Below are 19,443 nucleotides of genomic sequence, written 5' to 3'. Positions count from 1 at the left end.
TCTTCTCACTATACATTACTTAGGGCGGTATCTATATGTGGACCGGAAGGTCATACGTGTTTGTTTGAGATTATGTGTATTGTGATTATATATATATGCTATGTGTCATTCTGACCGGACCGGAGGGTCCAACGATTTATGAGGCCGGAAGGCTCAACCAGACCGGACCGTAGGGTCCAACGAGCTAGACCGAACCTGAGGGTCCAACGAGCTACGGGACTGGAGGGTCCCGCTGAGACACACTGACCAGAGGGTCGTACAGAGTATAGCCTCGAGTGGCGAATTGTTGTATGTGGTATTTTGGGGAACTTACTAAGCATTCGTGCTTACTGTGTTATGTGTTATGTGTTATGTGTTATGTGTTATGTGTTTCAGGTACCCCGGAGGATCGCGGGAAGGCACCGGCATGATTGTACACACACTCGAGATTTGGAGTTATGTTTATGGATCCTGGATTTGAACAATTGTTTTGAAAACTTGTGTTGATTTCGAGAATTAATGTTGAGACATGTGTTTTATGAATATTAAAAATGAAAATTTTGGTTGAAAATTATGTTGTTACAAGTTCACGACGTGAAATGTGTCAGGGACACTAAACGGGGCTAGAAAACACGTGTTATAGCTACGGGGTGACTCATAGAAGTTCACGACATGAACCTATCATGTTCACGACGTGAATGGGCCCGGAACAACCTATAAATAGCAAGTTTAGCCCTTTCATTCCTTACACCAATTCTTTTCCCTCTCTCTCGTTTCCGAAGGCCGTTTCCCTTCCCGAGCATGACAACGACGAACCGCTGACCGTTTCTAGTTAGATTCTATCCAATCACGCTACTAATGTGAGTGCATATTACTTTCATATTACACATAAATATGAAGTGTTTTATATAAAATTATGTGTTATGTGTGCATATTATCTGAATACTTGTTGTCTAGGCTGGATGATCGATTTTATATACATTTTAAATTATTTAAACTGTATATGTATTTTGTATCTACAAATATGTTGGGGTAAAACATGGGTAGATAAAATAGTTGTTGTGTGATGAAAAATGTGTTAGAAGGTGAGATGAAAGGCGATATAGATCATGTGATGAGGGTGAGAGGTGAAAAGTGAAAAAAGCCTTTACCCAAATGTTGGCCCTGTCATCTTGCAGAGTATGGATGACAACCACAGACTATTCTAGACAGTCTAGTGGAACACTAGCAAGCTCGCAACCTGTAGGTGTTGTGAACGATGTGATCACCCGGTGTACTCTAAAACCCATTGACATGTATTTCGGGTGGATTGCCGAAAATAATATTGTCGATAAATGAGCTATGAACTTAGCACCCGTTGGATGAACCCTGGCAACGATGTGACTTTGTGCCTATTCCTTAAGTTGTATAAACCCTGGCGATGATGTGACTTCATGTCTATTCCTTAAGTTGTATAAACCCTGGCGACGATGTGACTTCGTGCCTATTCCTTAAGTTGTATAAACCCTGGTGACGATGTGACTTCGTTCCTAATCCTTAGGAATGAACGAACGAGAAATATCTGATTCTTAGGGTAGATCCTTAAGATTAAAGAAGATAACGGGGATGGGTAATTGGGTTGATTGTTTGATGTTTAAACATAATAATTATATTATTGTGGATTGAAAACCCTATGTGCTCATCAGGTTTCCCAACCTGACCCACTCAACTTATTTGTACAACAGGTATCAATATGAAGTTACATTACACTAAGAGATTAAAGAGATATAGATCACTAGTGTAAATAAATGTATGTTTTGTTTATACTTATGTTTCTGTATTGACGATGAAATCCCAAATGTTTTAAAATGAATAAAATACATTTCTTAGGAAATGCTTTGATAACGTATTTATCATGTTTTTCCGGGAACAAATTCCGCAACAGTTTTATTAAAAGAGGTACTCTGATTTTTATAAAGCATAAACAAAATCGGTCTTTTATGGCCGAGAAAATGGGGATGTCACAATGAGCTTTATGAGTTGCATGTTAGTACAGTTTCCTGATTAGAGGATAACAGCTTGAATGGATTATGTGGTTAGATTTTCCTTTTTTCTGAATGCTATTTGCTTTGTGCTTTGTGGGTCTCGGAGTGATGGGAGTTAGCCATTAGGTGAATACGTCACGTCACATGTGATCAAGGTTGAATAATCCTAGAGTACTGGATTTGGCCCTATTGCGCAGCTCTCGTCAGAGTCTAACCATTGTAGGGACGAGTCCTTTACTCGAAGGATTATCTGAGCCTCGTCACATGTGATGGTATTTAGGTAATGGCTAATTGGCATTATGAAGATACCTTCAGTAGCTGAGGACTGGGTGCGGGTTGGAGGTTACCCTAGGGCAAGCCTAGGATAAGAGTAGTACTGGGAGCAATAGTAGTAGTGAAAGGGACTTGTTGGCGTCGAGGCAATTCTCGAGGAAAGTACGGATAGATGTGGAAGGTAGTAGGGGCCCATACTACTAAAAGCAGAGGATCCGTACTCGATTCGAGAAGGGCTAAGATAAAACCGAGGAAATTGTAGTGAGTGGGTGATCCCTTAGTAGTGATGAATATTCTGATGATAGTTAAGTTATGTTGCAGAATGGTGACATTGCGTGAGAGACCAGTGGGCGGTTCAGGCGTTGGCAAGGGATCAGGCTCGAGTTCAGGAACCGAGCAGCTCGGGGAGCAGATGAGAGAGTTTATATCAACTGAGATTACGTGCAGTATTCTAGACCAGACTCCTATGATCTTTGGTTCGGTCAAGGAGGGTATACTGAAGATTTTGGATGAGAGGCTGGGAGTCTTACACGCTGAGATGGTGGCCATGATGGGGGCGCGTACGCTGACATTCCGGGAATTCAGAGCTTGTGGAGCTCCGGATTACCATGGGGCCAGGGATCCTGTCGCTAGCAGCAGGTGGTTGGCCGATGTTGCCAACGCTTTTCGTATGAGCCGGTGTCCCGAGGGGGACAAGGTCCGACTTGCATCCTGTCTTCTGAAGGACAGAGCGCGTAATTGGTGCGAGGAGGTTGGCCACACTATTGGGGATGATGTCGTGTTGGACGCGATGACATGGAGTGATTTCTCGGCCAGGTTCAGGGCCGAGTTTGCACCGGTTATTGAGGTACATCAGTTAGCTCGGGAGTTTCAGGACCTCCAGCAGACTACGGAGTCAGTGGAAGAGATCACCGCCAAGTTTAGAGAGAGAGCCCTCCTGGTTCCGCAGTATGTGGCGGATGAGGAAATGAAGAAGGCTCGGTACCACAAGATGCTGAGGAGCGACATCAGGCAGTTTGTGAGCCGGTCCAGCTGCAAGATGCTGGAGGATATGATTGCTCGAGCCAGGGAGAGGGAGATTGACTTAGAGGCAGACAGAAAGAGAAAACCAGTCGAGGTACAGACATCCGAGGGATCGGGCAAGAGGCCCAAGACCTCAGATTCTAGATCAAGAGGTCATCAGGACCGTAACTGCTGTGGGAGGTGCAGCAGGACGCACGAGGGTGCGTGCAAGAGTGGTAGTGGGGGTGATTCTGGTTGTTTCAGGTGCAGCTAGATCGATCATTTTAGTAGGGATTGTACTGCTACCACTACCCAGGGATCAGATTTGAACTATTTTCATTGCAGACAGCGGGGCCACAAGAAGGCCCAATGCCCGAGTTTGCTTTCAGCAGGACAGGTGATAGCACCTACCCCTGCAACCTTGAGGATCACTGACGGCCGTCAGGGTCGGGCAGAGGCGCTTGCGGAAAGGAGCAGGGCGTATCAGTTGGTTTCAGAAGAGATGCGAGAAGCCCCTGATGTGGCAGGTGCGTGTCTTTCCATTTTCCTATCAGTTTTGTTTATGACCTTATTGCTATGGTACTGCATCGATGTTAATACGTATATTTCAGAATATTATATATTTCCTGCTTATGATTAAGTTATATGTCATCTGCATACCTTGGGTGTTAGAATAGCGGTTCAAAGATGTTTCCCTTTAGAGCAGGTTCTCAGGATGCAGTCACTGTAACAAGTGTGAGTGGGGTTCAGGAGGTGTTTTGTTAGTCTGCAAGAGTAATCCAGATCTGGTATTGGTTAGCTTTGGAGCTCTAGCAGTGGTAAGTGTTGGATGCCAGCAGATCGACTCTTTTAGATAGAGAGAACGATTGGGAATCCCTCCCAAGATGAGAGCTGTAGGGATCTAGTCGAATCGAAGTGGGGGAGTGTCACACCCCCAAACCAAGGATGGCGGAAATGTCCGGGGGTGGAGGACTTCATGTATAGTATCATAACAACAATTGTAATAGTAATTCAAGCAAACCCAACCAACATATATATAATTGAAAAAGTTACATCATTGTATGAATTACATGTTTACGAATCAATTACATTATGTTGACAAAATATGAAATAGTAGACGCCTTAGCGTCCCATCCTCAAATGCACTTGGTTACCTGTTTAATGATTTCCTGAGAATACAAGTTGTTTGAAAAAGTGTCAACACAAGGGTTGGTGAGTTCATAAGCTTTTGTTTGGTATTATTAAAATCATTTCGTTTGTAAAAGTAGTATTTGTGTTAGAAAATCCAATATTTTCCTTAATGTGTAAATGTAGTCTTAAAACCCAAAGACCGAAATGTACAAGTAATTTGTCATATTTATAGTAAAACAATGCAAGTTTAAATCGACATAAACTCGTTAAATTTTAATGAAGTTCCCGTAAATTCCAATGTTTATTAATACTTTATGTGAGTTTATTATAACCATACTATGACCAAGGTTGCCTAAAATGACGTTCTTCAGGCGTCGGAAATGTTATGACATTTGTCACCCCAGACCTATCGGTCTAACTGTTGCATGCAGTTTAGGTGTGGGTTTGTCAAACCCAATATAGATCTATACACAACTATCACGCTCTCCCTCAAGGAGACTTTGGTTACAATACAGGACTTAATGGTAATTTGAAGTAAATGTCTCACAAAGTCATTAACGAAATTACGTGTTATGAAAACTTGGTACCGTATGGCCGTACCTTGCTTAGTGAAAATATCCTTTGTATAAATGTACCCTTTTTAAATGTATGTGTTATGTAATGTATCATAAACTATACCTATTATAGTTTATCAACCAAGGGTAGTACGTAGTAATGTATGCAAACTATATTCAAAATAGTTTATTAAATGTTTGAATGTATCGGTTGTACTTTGATTATAATCACTTGTTATTCTTTATATTTTATATGTCCAAATCCATTTGTAAACTGATGTGTGTCTAAATATTAAGATAAAATGTCATATATTGCAATAACATATAATCACATAAAGATATACACCTTGCTCAACATGTTACAAGGTGAAATGAAATTGACAGCAACTTTTCGTTGAATACAGTTTCTGTTACTGTTCTTAGAAAATTTATAGAAAAATAATCAAAGCTCTAAATCCAAATCCGCAAATTCTGAGAGTTTGGAATATGAGTCTAGTTTGTTCGTAAATTTTATCATGATTTTTAGTGATCTCTAACAGAGGTGAAAATGTTCATAATCACAGACTGGTCCGGGTGTGCCTCTGAAATGACAGGCAGTTTTGTAAAAATCACCATAAATTGTAGAAAAATCATATGGAGATGTGAAAGTAGCCATTTTAAAGCTAAGAGTTTGAACTACTTGCACCTGGAACAGTTTTGAAAACTAAAATATTTAAGTTGACCAAAACAGTCCGTGATCGAAGTTCATCTTTTCTGATGTAATCTGATAGAAAAAGTTTAATTGTGTTCTTGATGATTTTACTTGTATTCCCCCCTTAAAACTTAAGAAAAACATGTAAATGTAGGGGTATGAACTCACCTTATGTGGTTTCAGTAGATGAAAGTGAGAGAGAGGAAGTGTTCAACCCAAGAACACTAAGAAGATGTCTTGATGATTCGAGAATCTAACACCGAATAAGATGGAATTTGTGTAAGATATCAATGATTTGAGTAGAACGGAGTTTAATAATTATGTGAATGATGAAGATACTTACTAATTGAAGAAAGAAATCCCTGGAGAAAGCCTTGAAGTTCTTGAAGTTGAGAGAAAAGATGAGAGAATTTTGGAGAGTGTTCTTTGGTTGTTAAGTGTAGAATGAAAGGACTTTATGGAGAATGAGGAGAGAGGATCAATCCTCCAGCTCTTAGAACGTGGGAAGAGCTGAAGATTGGGTGTAAAGGTCCACTAAGGAGACAAGGGGTAGTGGGAAAGAGTGGCTGATCATAGAGTGAGGTGGTGGTGGTTTGCTTTTGCCATAAATTAAGGAAAAGCAAATATTCCCTCAATAATTAGTTCAACCACTAATTCTTTTAATATATTTTTATAAAAACCCTGGAGATTTATATATTTTGGGGCCTTAGTTTATAAAATAAAGTTTTGGGTGAAAATCCCACGTTAAAATAATGAAAAAGGGAGTTAAAACGAAGTCGTAGTCGAAAAACCGATAAAAAGGGGCCGTCTGCGAGACCCCTCGCATGGAGGCCGGATTCGGACCCTCGCATGCGAGGCTGCTGTCTGATGGCTTCGGATTCGGTCTCCTGAGAGGCTTCAGCTTCGGTCCTGATGAGAGGCTTCGGATCCGAGGCCTCGGATGAGAGGCTTCGGTCCTGAAGCTTCAGTTCCAGGTCCTTAAGGCTATTTTACCCGTTTTTACCCCGTTTCAAGCGATTTTTGACCCGGTTAAGGGTCGATATGACCCAAATGATTACAAAAAGTTAAAGTAACTTTTGAGAGAGATTTGGGAGAGATTTCAAATAGAAAGAGATAGAGTGAAAACGATTTAGAGAGGTTTCGTTTGTGATTAATTTGAGTGTCCGGCTTCACAACGCAAGGTTCGTAAACCCCGTTAAACCGTGTTTTAGTGTCGTACACAATCTCGATGATTGTGCAATAGTGTTTTATCGCTTTGGTTCGTTGTTTAGCACTGTTAAGGCTAAGGAAAATCAAACACATGAACTTTCCAAATGATGATTTCTCATTAAAATAGCGAATTGTATAGTGATTACATAACGTAAACCCTAACATACAAGGGTTATTGGAGTTGACCGGTTTGACTTGTTGACTTTGTTTGACTTTGACTTGACCGAAATTTGACGGTTGTCACAGGGAGAACTATTCCAGATGTCAGGAGCAGGAGTAAGTGCAGATTGGGATGAGTTTGCAACTTTGTTGGAAAGGAAAGCAGCCCCAGTGGCTGTTGGGATAGAGGAGCGCGCGAGTTGGGAGTTTGCGGAACTTCCCAACATTGATTTCGTGTATTCGCGGTAGACGATACCTGGGTGGGAACCAGGTGGGAGATTTTCTTGGAAGGATGCGAGTTTAGGCAGGATGTAAGACTACGGGGTCGCCATAGCAAACTCTAACAGTTAGACATAGTGGGAAGAGTAGTAAGGTTGCGTGATAGCCATAGCAATTCGTTAGCATCTAGTTAGAGGAGTGTGGGCGAGGGCCCGTATCTCCTAGTTAGAGGAATGTGGGCGAGGCCCGTATCTCCTAGTTAGAATGATGAATATCGATAGAGAGTAGTTCGTTGAGTTTTAGGTTGGAGTGGGGCCTGCATAGCCCAACATAGGTGAGACCTGTGGGGGAGGCCACTCCGAGATATCGTTTGGGTGAGACCCGTGGGCGAGGCCCGTGTGATTATAGCAGCGTAGGTAGGATCCTGTAGAGACCTTATGGTCAAGATAGGGGATCGAGGATCTCAGGACTTAGGGAGCCAGGGCAGCCTCGGTTCAACCAGAGAGTGGATAAGAGACAGCAGAATCGTCGGGCAGGGACAACGATAAGAGGATTAATATGTGCAAGTAGTTAGTTGACTAAGAGGTGCTAACACCACTAACAACAAGATTAAATAATCTCAGAGTGAGTGATTTGACTCTGTTGCGCAACTCTCGTTTGAGTGTAACCGTTGCAGGGATGAGTCTTTTACTCGAAGGATTATCTGATCCATTCTGTTGGGTCAAAAATATGGTTTATACTTTGCTTTTCTAGTTGATTGTAATTTTCTGTAATATTATATGTGTTTACGGTCAGGTTTACGGCCATGTAGTGTTTACGGCCGTAAACAGGCTTACGACCGTAAACCCTGTTTACGGCCCAATGGGTATTTACGACCATAAACTCCGTTTACGGCCGTAAACCCAATTTGCGGCCCAGTTGAGTATATATAGGGGTGAGGGGTGTGAGGAATAGAGGGATGAACACATAGAATATAGGAGCTTAAGTGTGTGCATTTGAAGGTGTTCTAGAGAGAGAAAGAGAGAGAAAAGAGAGTGTGTGTTAGTGTGTGTGAATCTTGTATCCGGATCTTCATTCATATCAATACATACAAGATTCATCATATTCTTCTTCTTCTACACTTCTTTCTGATCTGACATCATCCGCTTGATTGAGATTCCGCACCATCAAACGGATCTGATTGATACACAAGCAGATTAGGGACTTACAATTGGTATCAGAGCTTGGATTGTATCACTCATCTTTGTCAGATCTGGAGCTTATTTGATCTTATTTTTGAAGGATTCTTGCATTTTTGGATAGATCGTGGCAAAATAGAGGGGGTTTCTTCTTCGCGTTTTTCCTAAAAACGAGTTTTTGATCGAGTTTTGGAGCAAAAAGGGGCAAAAACGCTGTTTTTCGTGAAGAGCGATTTCCGAAGTGTTTACGGTCGGCGGCGGCAGCGGCTAGGGTTTTCCGGAGTTTACGGCCGTAAACGTGTTTACGGTCCGGAGTTTACGGTCCGGAGTTTGCGGCCCGGCGGTTTACGGCTCGGATCGTCTGCGGCTCGGTCAGCAGCAGTTTCCGGTTCGCACGCCTTCTCGGTCAGCAGCATCCTCGCACCAGGTCCTCGCCTTCGCACTTCGTCCTCGCATAGGGTCCGAAGTTCGGACCTCGTTTTCTCATCTTCCTTCGCACATTAAAAAGGGGAAACGGATTTCGGGGGTGCCGAGGATCGAACTCGGGACCTCTGATTCATCGACCAGCGCCTTAACCAACTCCTCTAAGCTGCTCCTTGGTTCATCCCTTCCGTTTTTAATTCAAATACATTGCTTTTTTGTCAATTTTAACCCAAAAATATAAAATTTTATTTTTAAAATCCTTTTTCAACCCAAAATTTTAATTTTTTAACTTTTGACTTTTATTTTGACTTTTATTTTGACTTTTTCCTTAAAATTTTGACTTTGACTTTAAAGTTTGACCTTTGACTTTAAACTTTGACTTTCTCGTTTGACTTTTAAATTTTCAAATTTAGCTTTTCGGTTTGACTTTTAAGTTTGACTTTTGAGTTTGACTTTTCAAATTTGACTTTTGAGGTTGACTTTTGAGTTTTTAGTTAAAGGGCATATTTTAAAAAAAAATGAGTTCTTCAAACGTTCCAATCACTAAAGTTTCATGTACTCCATCTTGTGAAACTACGATTAAATTTCTTCGGGAACAAATTGATTTATTAAAAAGAGAAGTTGAGGACCTGAGATATGAAGGATATCAACTCAGGAAAGGACAGAAACCCCTGAAGGTTGAATTAGAAACAAAAATAAAAGATTTTAGAAGAATTCAAACAGAATACAGTGAAAAATGTGAGCTTTATAATTATGTTAAGAGACAAAATGATGAGTTAATTGCTGAGCTTGACACATTAAAGAAAGAGTTTGATTCTGCAAACTTTGCTTTTCAAAAATTTGATGGATCAAGCGAGGTAGTTGCCACCATGATTGATCACTGCATGGATTTTAAACGAAATCAGTCTAAGGGTTTAGGATATGATAGTGTGCCTCCTCCATATAATCATACCTATCAGTATCAACCCCTATCCAAGGATGAGATTGCCAATGAATCTTTCATGGTTTATGGCAAGCCATCTGGTTTCGTCTCAGGAGGATTTATTAATGTTGAAAGTACCGACGTTTCTACTTCCCCTGCAGATCAATCCTTAGATCAGTCAAAGCACAAAGTTAAAGAACCTGATGTTTCTGTTTCCAATGAACAACCTTCTGTTTCTGATGATAAAGTTGATGATACATCTTGTGATGCATTTGATGCTTTTGCATCGGATCATGTTGAGTTAAATTTTTTTGACATATTTGATTATTTGTTTGAAAATACTGATGTTCCTGTTTCTAGCACATCTACTTCATGTACAGGTAAAGTAGCAGAGGATGAGAACAAGGAGAAAACCATTGAACAAACCAACATCTCCTTGAGCCATGAATCTGTTGCTTCGAACTCAGTTGCTGCTAATAAACCCGTTGTTGAGAAGTACAGGCCACCAATTCCAGTGAAACAGAGTGCCTGTTGTAACTGTGCGTGTGGGAAAAGCAAGAGACAAGGCATGGATACGCCACCAGGGGCAGGACGAAACAATTTCCAAGTGAAGAAAAAGACTTGTTTTCACTGTGGAACACCTGGACACATTGCCAGACATTGTACAAATCGCGCATACGTTCCCTACTATGCACAAGGCTGGCAGAACGCGCCAAAAGGGAGATACTCCAAAAGAAACCCCTCAAGGTCACGTTCAGACCATGATGACTGGAACGTACAGAAGGCCAAGAATCAAACCCACAAGGCCAAGAATCCGAATCCCAAGGGCAAGAAGGGAATGCCGGCCAAGAAGCCAAATCCAAGAGATGCTCCCGTGAAGCCAAAATCAAAGTCATCTCAACGGCCGACATCAAGATCAAAAGCAAGTACTGAGCCACCCATCAGATCGAAAAGAAATGGGTTAAACCCAACTACAAATGGGTTCCAAAGGCTCACTCTACCAAATCAACTAATGACTCTAATATTTCTTCATCTTCTGTTTGTGATAAACAGGATATGTCATGGGAGAGAGTACCGTGCAAGGATGACAAAGGTCGACCCAGTTTCAAAATGGACTGGGTTTCAAAGACCAACTAATCCCGCTCTGTGTCGGAGCAGCTATGAAGGCATATCATCAGACTTCAGTTTGTTGGTAGTGGCTGTTCCTGGCACATGATAGGAGACATCTCTCAACTGTACAACACTCAGAACATTGTTTGAGAGTATGTGTCCTTTGCGGGAAGGGAAGAAAGGAAGGGATCACATGGGGTTTGTGCTTAACGATGTGAAGAATTTTCGGATCTGTTCTGAGATTACACGTGCTGTTCTCAGACCTTCTGGATGCAAATTCAATCGGTGACTTACGGTTTGAGTTTTCTTCTTTATACTCATGAGTTTTTTGTAAGCTGATTCGCTTTAAAGACTAATTTTTGTTTTAGAATAGTTTAAATTTGTGCATTTACTTTCGTTTCTCTCCTATGCACAAATTTAGGGGGAGAAATAAAAACAAAACAAAAAATTAGAAAGTTTTAAAAAAAATCCAAAAACATTAGAAAATTTAAGAAAATCCAAAAATATGTTGGTTAATGAAATGAGTTTGAGTGAGATGTTTTGGGAAGTGATATAATCATGTGATAACAGGCAATCTGAATCTGTGTAAGGGACTGAATCTGAATTGTCTAGGCTCTGTGTTCGATGCGCTGGTAGGCACGAGAGATTCTAAATGGACTTGACTAGGCAGAGTTGAACTTAAGGAATTCATAGACTTAACAAATCTTGACCTAGTTAGATCCGTTTAGCCTGACAACACGACGCTTGGATAGGTTGAGCAGGGAGATATATATGGGAATCTACTCGTCACATTAAATGAACCTGTACTTGGAACCGTGGATTAACTTTTCCTTGATGTGCGGATTCTGTCCTTAATTCCGGTATTGATGGGGCGACTGGTAAATTCCGATGAGTTAGGTCTGTTGAAAATTGTTTTCTTTCTCTATCTGTCTGTTAGTCATATGTTGCCTCCTTTGTGTGATTGGAAGAGATCCGACTTGAACAGCAACATATGCAAATCTATTTCTCTGCATATTATATCTATGAAATTCTTCCTATCTGTTAGCCATATATTGTATCCTTTGCGTGACTCACAATCCGACCTGGTACACAGTATATGCACCTTCTACTTCTCAATCCCTCTAAAAACTTCAGTTAGTCATATGTTTCACCCTCTGCGTGATTGGAAGAGATCCGACCTGGGTGTATAGCATATGCATTCTAATTCTATCTTCTCTCTTAATGATTGTCTGCTCACCCGATGTAAGGAGTATTCTGGAAGTCCTTGATTACTGGAGCATATCAGGAAGCGGGAACCATGTTCTAGTACAATTAACAATTGAACACTCACAGATTGTCTATAGATCTCGCTGCTCAATTTAGGTGGACAACGATATCCCTGGTCGTCGTCAGCTGAATGGTCCTTAAGATATAATATCTAGGAACTTAAGTTCACCTGTCTTGTAATTAATAGTATGTCCTAATTTTGTCACAATTTTTCGTGTTTAAGTGGACCACAATACCGGTGATCGACCAGACAAAGACGTGAAGGTAAAAGGTACCGACAAGCGGATAAAGGCTGTCTAAAAACTTTGATCCCAAATCATTCTTAAAGTTAGATATCATTTTATTTTTGTTAAATTTGTTCATATTTTTCTTCTAATTTAAATATTAGGGGAGAATTAAAAATTTTAAAAACCAAACAAAAATCAGAAAATAAAAAAAATCCAAAAATAGTGTTATTTATGTTTTATTTCTTTTTCAGAAAATATGAAAAATCCAATATATATATATATATATATATATATATATATATATATATATATATATATATATATATATTGTGTGCTAAGTTTTCTTTTAGTTTTGTTTTGTCTTGAAAAGTGAATTCAGGTGAAGATGAAACTCATGGAGTTTGTGTTGAAGATTTCTGAGCCAAAGTTTCATCCGTGAGCATCGAAGAATTCTCATTCGAAGGAGCAAGAAATGAAGATTATTCTTTCAACATTCAATCTTTCAACCCCAGAAGCAAGATGAAGCTACACTTGAAGATTATGTGACGGATTGCATTGAAGCCTCCTCAATCAGTCTGCTGCTATCTTGAACCTGCTGAAGTGATCCAGAAGATTTGTTCTCTCTGATATTCTCTCTGAAGATTCTCAAGCTGAAAGCGCTATCTTTCAAGAATCTTATCAAGAAGCCTCCTCACCCAACGTGCGTTCAAAGCCAAATTCTGAAGAAAAGCCCAACTGCTCAAGATGAAGTCATTCATTAAAGATTCATATGTTCATCTTGAAGTCATGAAGATATCGAAGATTAAAGCTGAAGCCAAAGCTCCCAATGAAGATTGATAAGAAAAGCCAGCTACTTTTTAGGGGGAGCTTGTTGGGTCATTTAAGAAAAGAAAAGAAAGCTATAAACCAAGGGGGAGATTGTTGGGTCAAAAATATGGTTTATACTTTGCTTTTCTAGTTGATTGTAATTTTCTGTAATATTATATGTGTTTACGGTCAGGTTTACGGCCAGGTAGTGTTTACGGCCGTAAACAGGTTTACGACGGTAAACCCTGTTTACGGCCCAATGGGTGTTTACGACCGTAAACTCCATTTACGGCCGTAAACCCAGTTTGCGGCCCAGTCGAGTATATATAGGGGTGAGGGGTGTGAGGAATAGAGTGATGAACACATAGAATAGAGGAACTTAAGTGTATGCATTTGAAGGTGTTCTAGAGAGAGAAAGAGAGAGAAAAGAGAGTGTGTGTTAGTGTGTGTGAATCTTGTATCCGGATCGCTGGAAGGGGTTTTCAGCATCAGGATATAGCAAGAGAGAACACTCAGCGGGCATCAGTGAAGTGACCAGCACTGGGAGTGGCTGGAGAAGTAGATACATCGAAGGGTATGTCCTTCATAGATAAAGGAAGGATTGTTGTTTTTGGGAAGCTGCCTTGGGAAGGCCAGTGATCGCGCAAGAGAAAGGGGTGAACCCCTAGGATGTCCAACATAAGTACTCGGGGAGTACCAAAAGGAATGTCGGTAGGGTAAGAGTCGTGCTCTCAGGATTGTTGGTGATTAGAAGTGATCTTGAGGTTCTTATCTTTAAGGATTATTTTGCGGAAGGTCAATGGAAGTGGTTCTTTGGGGATCGAACCCAGTAGGTGATGTATGCATCAGGCAGGAATGTTGTGAGCAGATTGTAGGATAGTTGGTCATAGCGGACTTCGAGGACGAAGTCTAGTTTAAGTGGGGGAGAGTTGTAACACCCTGTTCTGAAAGTATTCGTTTATGGGTTTCAGAGGCCAATGCTAGGGGCATTTTCGTCTTTTATGGGTTTAGAGTTTTTATTCGAGAGGTTTTGGGCCAGGGTGTGTTGCTAGAAGCGTAGGGCTTTTTGCCACCTTTTCGTTGATGTATAGTTCGTCGGAAACAGATCTGGAATGAAGCAGTTATGACACTTTGAAGTTATTGACGTTATTGGCCCTTAATGGAAATATATGATAAATAAGGACCATGCATGCAAGGTGGTAAGCCCGCAAATACGCCCAACGTATAAGGTCATAAGGTCGCGGGTGTTTTTGGCGTACGCCCAGCGTACGTCCAGTGTCCAAAAACCCTAACTTTTAGGGTGAGCCACTATATAATGAACATAATGGCTCAAACCTTAGCCTCCTTATCTGTCCCCCAACCTCAGAGAAACCCTAGAACGCCTCATCTCTTCATCCTTGGGCGATTTTGACTTCAAGAAGCTCATTTTGGTGGTGTAAGATTGGAAGAGGAAAAGAAGAAGTTGGCAAGGAAGAACCTGGGAAGTTGGAGCTCATAGATCTGGGATAACATCATCATTTGGGACTCCTTGGAGGTATAAAGTTCATAACTCTACTTAAGAGTGCTTAGATCTAGTGTAGTGTGGTTTTGGAGTTATTTTGGTCCCAAGAATGGACCTTTGTGATGAAATCTCGTGTTTGATCTTAGGGTTCACACCCTTAGAGCTAAAAGGGTCCCATAAGCAGTAAAGTCTCCATCTTGAATGTCTTAATGGGTTCATGCATGAGATCTAGCCATTTCCATGGAAGTATGTTGTTGCATTTCAAGTTTGGGCTCTTTTGGTGGGTTGCAAGCCACAAAGTAGTCGACTTTATGGATTAAGACATTAATGAGGACTTGGATCTGTGATTGTAGCTTCTTGAGTTGAGTGTTAAGCACTTAATGGGAAAGTGACTTAACAGGGGATTACGCTGAGTGTACGTGCAGGTACGCCCATCGTACACACCTTTTAGCTTGTACGCTTAGCGTACATAGGGGTATGCCCATCGTACTCATCAGATTGGGCTGGACGAGTTTTGGGCCTCGATTTGGGCCATGCAGTGGAATTTGGGTCTTTGGACCTTAGTGGGCCATCAGGAGTCAGTTAATATGGGCCAAGTATGTGCTTTGGGCTTAGGGTAATGCCCATTAGAGGAATTGGGTCCAATATAGCAAATTAGGCCATTAGTGGGCTTGGGAAGCCCATATAGTGTTGGGCCTTTTTATATTATGACTATGAGCTTTAGTTGGACCAAGTTGGGTTTGGGGTAAAATGGTCATTTTACCCTAAGGCGGATTATTGTTTTGGATTAAGTAATATCTTTGGCATTGATAGCGCGGGGAGTCAAGAGATCAGCAGGTAGGGGATCTGCCAACTAGCAGCGAGGGGTTATTCGCAGGATTCTACAGTCATCTTTGTGAGGTGAGTCTCCTCACTGCGTGAATGGGTCTAAGGCACCAATGCTAGTCCATTTAGTTTATGTATGGTAGGAAGACCCGGGGGTTAGCCCTAGGCATTGTATGCTAGTATGTTATTCCGGACCAAGGTCTGATGTCGGGCGGGTGCCCGAGGAAGGTTGTTATGTGTATGTTATTCCGGACCAAGGTCCGATGTCGGGGTAAGTCTGAGGAATTTTTGTATGTTAGATTATACTTGTTGTCTGTGTGATACTTGTATGTGCTTGGTAGGGAGGTGAGTATGGGCGAGGTCCTGTATGTCATCACTAGCAGAGTACAGACGGGGTTTCGTATCTCATTAACAGCGGACAGGGGCAGGGCCCGAGGTAGGGGAGAGGTGAGTGTGGCGGGGGCCCGTATCTCACTATCAGCAGGAGGGTGGACGGGGTTCCATGACTTACCAGTAGCAGGATATGGGCGAGGCCTTAGAACAGAATTGTAGTATAATATGTATAGATTACGTGTTATGTATATGTTTAAGTATGTTAGCGGGCGGGGCCCAGAGACAGGCGGGGCCTAAGAGAAACAGATCTGTATACCGAGCGGGGCTCGATGCCCGGCAGGGCCTGATGCCAGATTTGTCTGATGTCGGGCGGGACCCGATGTAGCGGGCTAGGCCCAATGTTTGTAGTATGTGATTATGTATGGTGTGAGGTAGATTGGGGAACTCACTAAGCTTCATGCTTACAGTTTTCAGTTTTGGTTTCAGGTACTTCTGGTAGCTGAGGGAAGAGCTCGGGATGACTGCATGGCACACACCAAGAATTTTTAGCCTGGGATGTTTACTTTGATAAAAAGAACATGTTTTGAGATGATACTATGATTTGATATAACTGTTTTCGTTGTGAATGGAATGTTTGGATAAACTATGGGTTATATATTAAATTAAAAATTAAATTTTTGGTCATGATTTTTGGGATGTTACACTAGGTATATATATATTTTTTTAAAATTGCATAAAAAATTGCTAGGGTTAATTTAGGAAATCATGGTAAAAGCAATTAGGATTCCATGCTAGTATTATGTTTGATGATTTTATGAGGACCTAAATGTTTAGTTGAGCCAATATACGTTATAATGCATTTGTGGCCCCCTTTATTCTAGTGAAATCATGGGACAAAAATACAACCTCGCTTAGTGTGAGGGACGCAACATGTTGAGCATCGTGTACCAGAAATGTATCCAAGAAAGCTTAAGTAGTAATTGCACATAAGACTAATGCCTTTAATCAATAAAGGATGAAGTTAAATCCCCTTGTGTAAGCATATGTTTGTCTAGGTTTTTAGTTTGAGTGAAAAAAGTGAGTTTAAAAAAAAGTTGAAAAAAGAAAAAAAGAAAGAGTGATGCAATATTTGAAATAAAGAATCTACAAAGCTATGAAGACAAAGAAGAAATACCATGAAGAAAAGCAGCAAATTATTGAAGATTCAAGACAAAAAGTTATCAAGTCTTTTATTTTATTGTATTTTTCTTTTCTAGGTTATTTTACCGTATCTATGCTTGGGGATATAACAAAAAATGACTTGAGGTTAAGAAAGTATTATGGGGATGGATTCGTAGGGATGCATAAAATGAGCATTGTTTAAAAGAAGTGGGCGAGTGTTTATGAGGATTGTAAGTATTTAGGATTAGGGGGTCCTTAGGAAAAATTTTAGACACAAATGCATGCGTTGCGGTCTTGGCATAATGGTTTGGTTCGATTGGGATTTTCTTATGTGATACTAGTGTGCTAAAATTCAGTTTTGCTTGGGGGCAAGCAAAAGTCAAGTGTGAGGTATTTTGATATGGACATATTTAGTTATAAAATTCATGCATTATCTTAATACTTTATGTTGTTTTTATCTCATTTAATGTACAAAAGGTGCTTAATTAGTTTAGAATTTCATTTTTCAGCAACAATGACATGCTCGGATGGAAAAGGAATCGGATTTAGCAATTGGAAGCTTGGATCTTGGATTTTGAAGAAAGAAGGATGTTGCTGGACAGCTTGACCCCTCGTCAGTGTTTTGGCCATATCTCATGAACTATAACTCCGATTGATAAGATTCAAAATGTTATGAAAATTAGACACAATTTCGGACGACTTTAATGTTTTGATAAAATGTTGATTCCAAGCGAACTCGACGAGTTGGCCATCAGCTCGACGACTTGGTCAAAAGTTTTGCGATTCTTGATGCTGACTTGCCGTACACGCGATTTAAATGAAAAAATCGACGAGTTTTTCCCAAAAACTCATCAAGTTGGCTTTGTTTTCAGAATTTATATATAGAAACGCTTTAATTGAGAACCCTAACTAACTCTGTAAGCTTTGGACGAATTTTGGAGGCCAGAAGGGTTCTTGGAGCTCTGGTTTTCGAGAATTCAACCTAGAAGTCAAGTTAGAAGAGATCAAAGGCAATAAACATTATACTTTTTCTTAATATTTTGCATAAACTATGTTTACATCATTATATTTCATTTTTGGATTGTTAATTGCTATATACATGAGCTAAAAACTCTTTGCTTCTGTTTAGGGTAGATAAACTTATAACTATGGTTTGATTTTATGGCATGGATTAGTTTTGATTTGGTGAATTGTCTTGATAAGCTTGTTAAAGACCCTTATGTGTTAACAATAATTATTTTATGTTAATAATCAAGTTATTGAGTTGCATGAACATCATCTTAATTGCTTGAATCATATGGATTTGTGAAAACAATATTGTATGCCTAGAATTAGTGAATATGAACCTAGGATTAACTAAGAAAATAAGTAAGTTAATGTGTAAGCATGTATTATGATCAACCATACATGAGTTAATTGAATTGACAAATTTAGTTAGCTAATACTACAAGTCTTACTTGATCCGAATTGAACAACTAGGAAACTAGTTAGTTTAATCAATTGGCCACTGTTTGAATTAACTAGTTTGCTAAGGATTAGTAATAGTAAACATGAATCTAATCATATTAGAAATCGGTAGCCAATGACATATTAATCCATTGCACTTTCCATGAAATCAACCATAGGAATAAGTGAGTCAAACCTAAACATAAGTCTCTTTTATAACTAAATGTAGTTACCTTCTATTCTATTTAGTTGTTTAGTTGTCTTCTGTTTTAGTGTTATTTGCTTACTTAAGTTTTCTAGTCTTGCAAAACTAGAAAGAAACCCCCATTTTAATTAATTGTTTTATTTAGATAATATTAGTATTTATTTTAATTGTTTACCGTTCCCTATGTTTGATACCCTACTTACCTGAACTAAACTGTTAATCGATAGGTACACTGCCTTTTGTGTGTTTAAGTTAGTAGGATTAAAACTAGTGCATTTTACACACATCAAGTTTTTGGCGTCGTTTCCGGGGAACGGTTCTAAATAGTTAATTTTATTTGCTTGTTATCATTTTTTATTTTATTTGTTGATTATTACTTTTTGTATAATTTAATTTTATTATGTATTTTCCAAATCTCGATGCCCTTGATGCTTTTCTTGAGGAAGTAGTACAGGAAATTGAGCAAGAAGATGAAGAGTATGACTCAGATGATGTCACACCCCCAAACCGGAACGATGGAAACGTTCGGGGGCGGAGGATGTCATGTTTAGTATCACAACACATGTATCATAGTAAGCATAGTAATAAACAACCATTGTATTAATATTAAAGTGTTTACAAGTAGTGATTCACAAAAGATTGAATCCAAAAGTAAATAACAAAACAAGACATGAAGCAACTATGCTCCATCTTCTGAATCCCAGTGTGCGTACCTCTCTACTAGTTTCCTGAGAATACAAGTTATTTTGAAAGAGTAGATAAACATTTAAGCTGGTGAGTTCATAAGTATTTTAGTGA

This window comes from Lactuca virosa, chromosome 2 (genome assembly GCF_052849685.1).
Source record: "Lactuca virosa cultivar CGN04683 chromosome 2, Lactuca_virosa_CGN04683_v6, whole genome shotgun sequence".
NCBI lineage: Eukaryota > Viridiplantae > Streptophyta > Magnoliopsida > Asterales > Asteraceae > Lactuca > Lactuca virosa.
Note: the sequence above shows the minus strand (reverse complement) of the source record.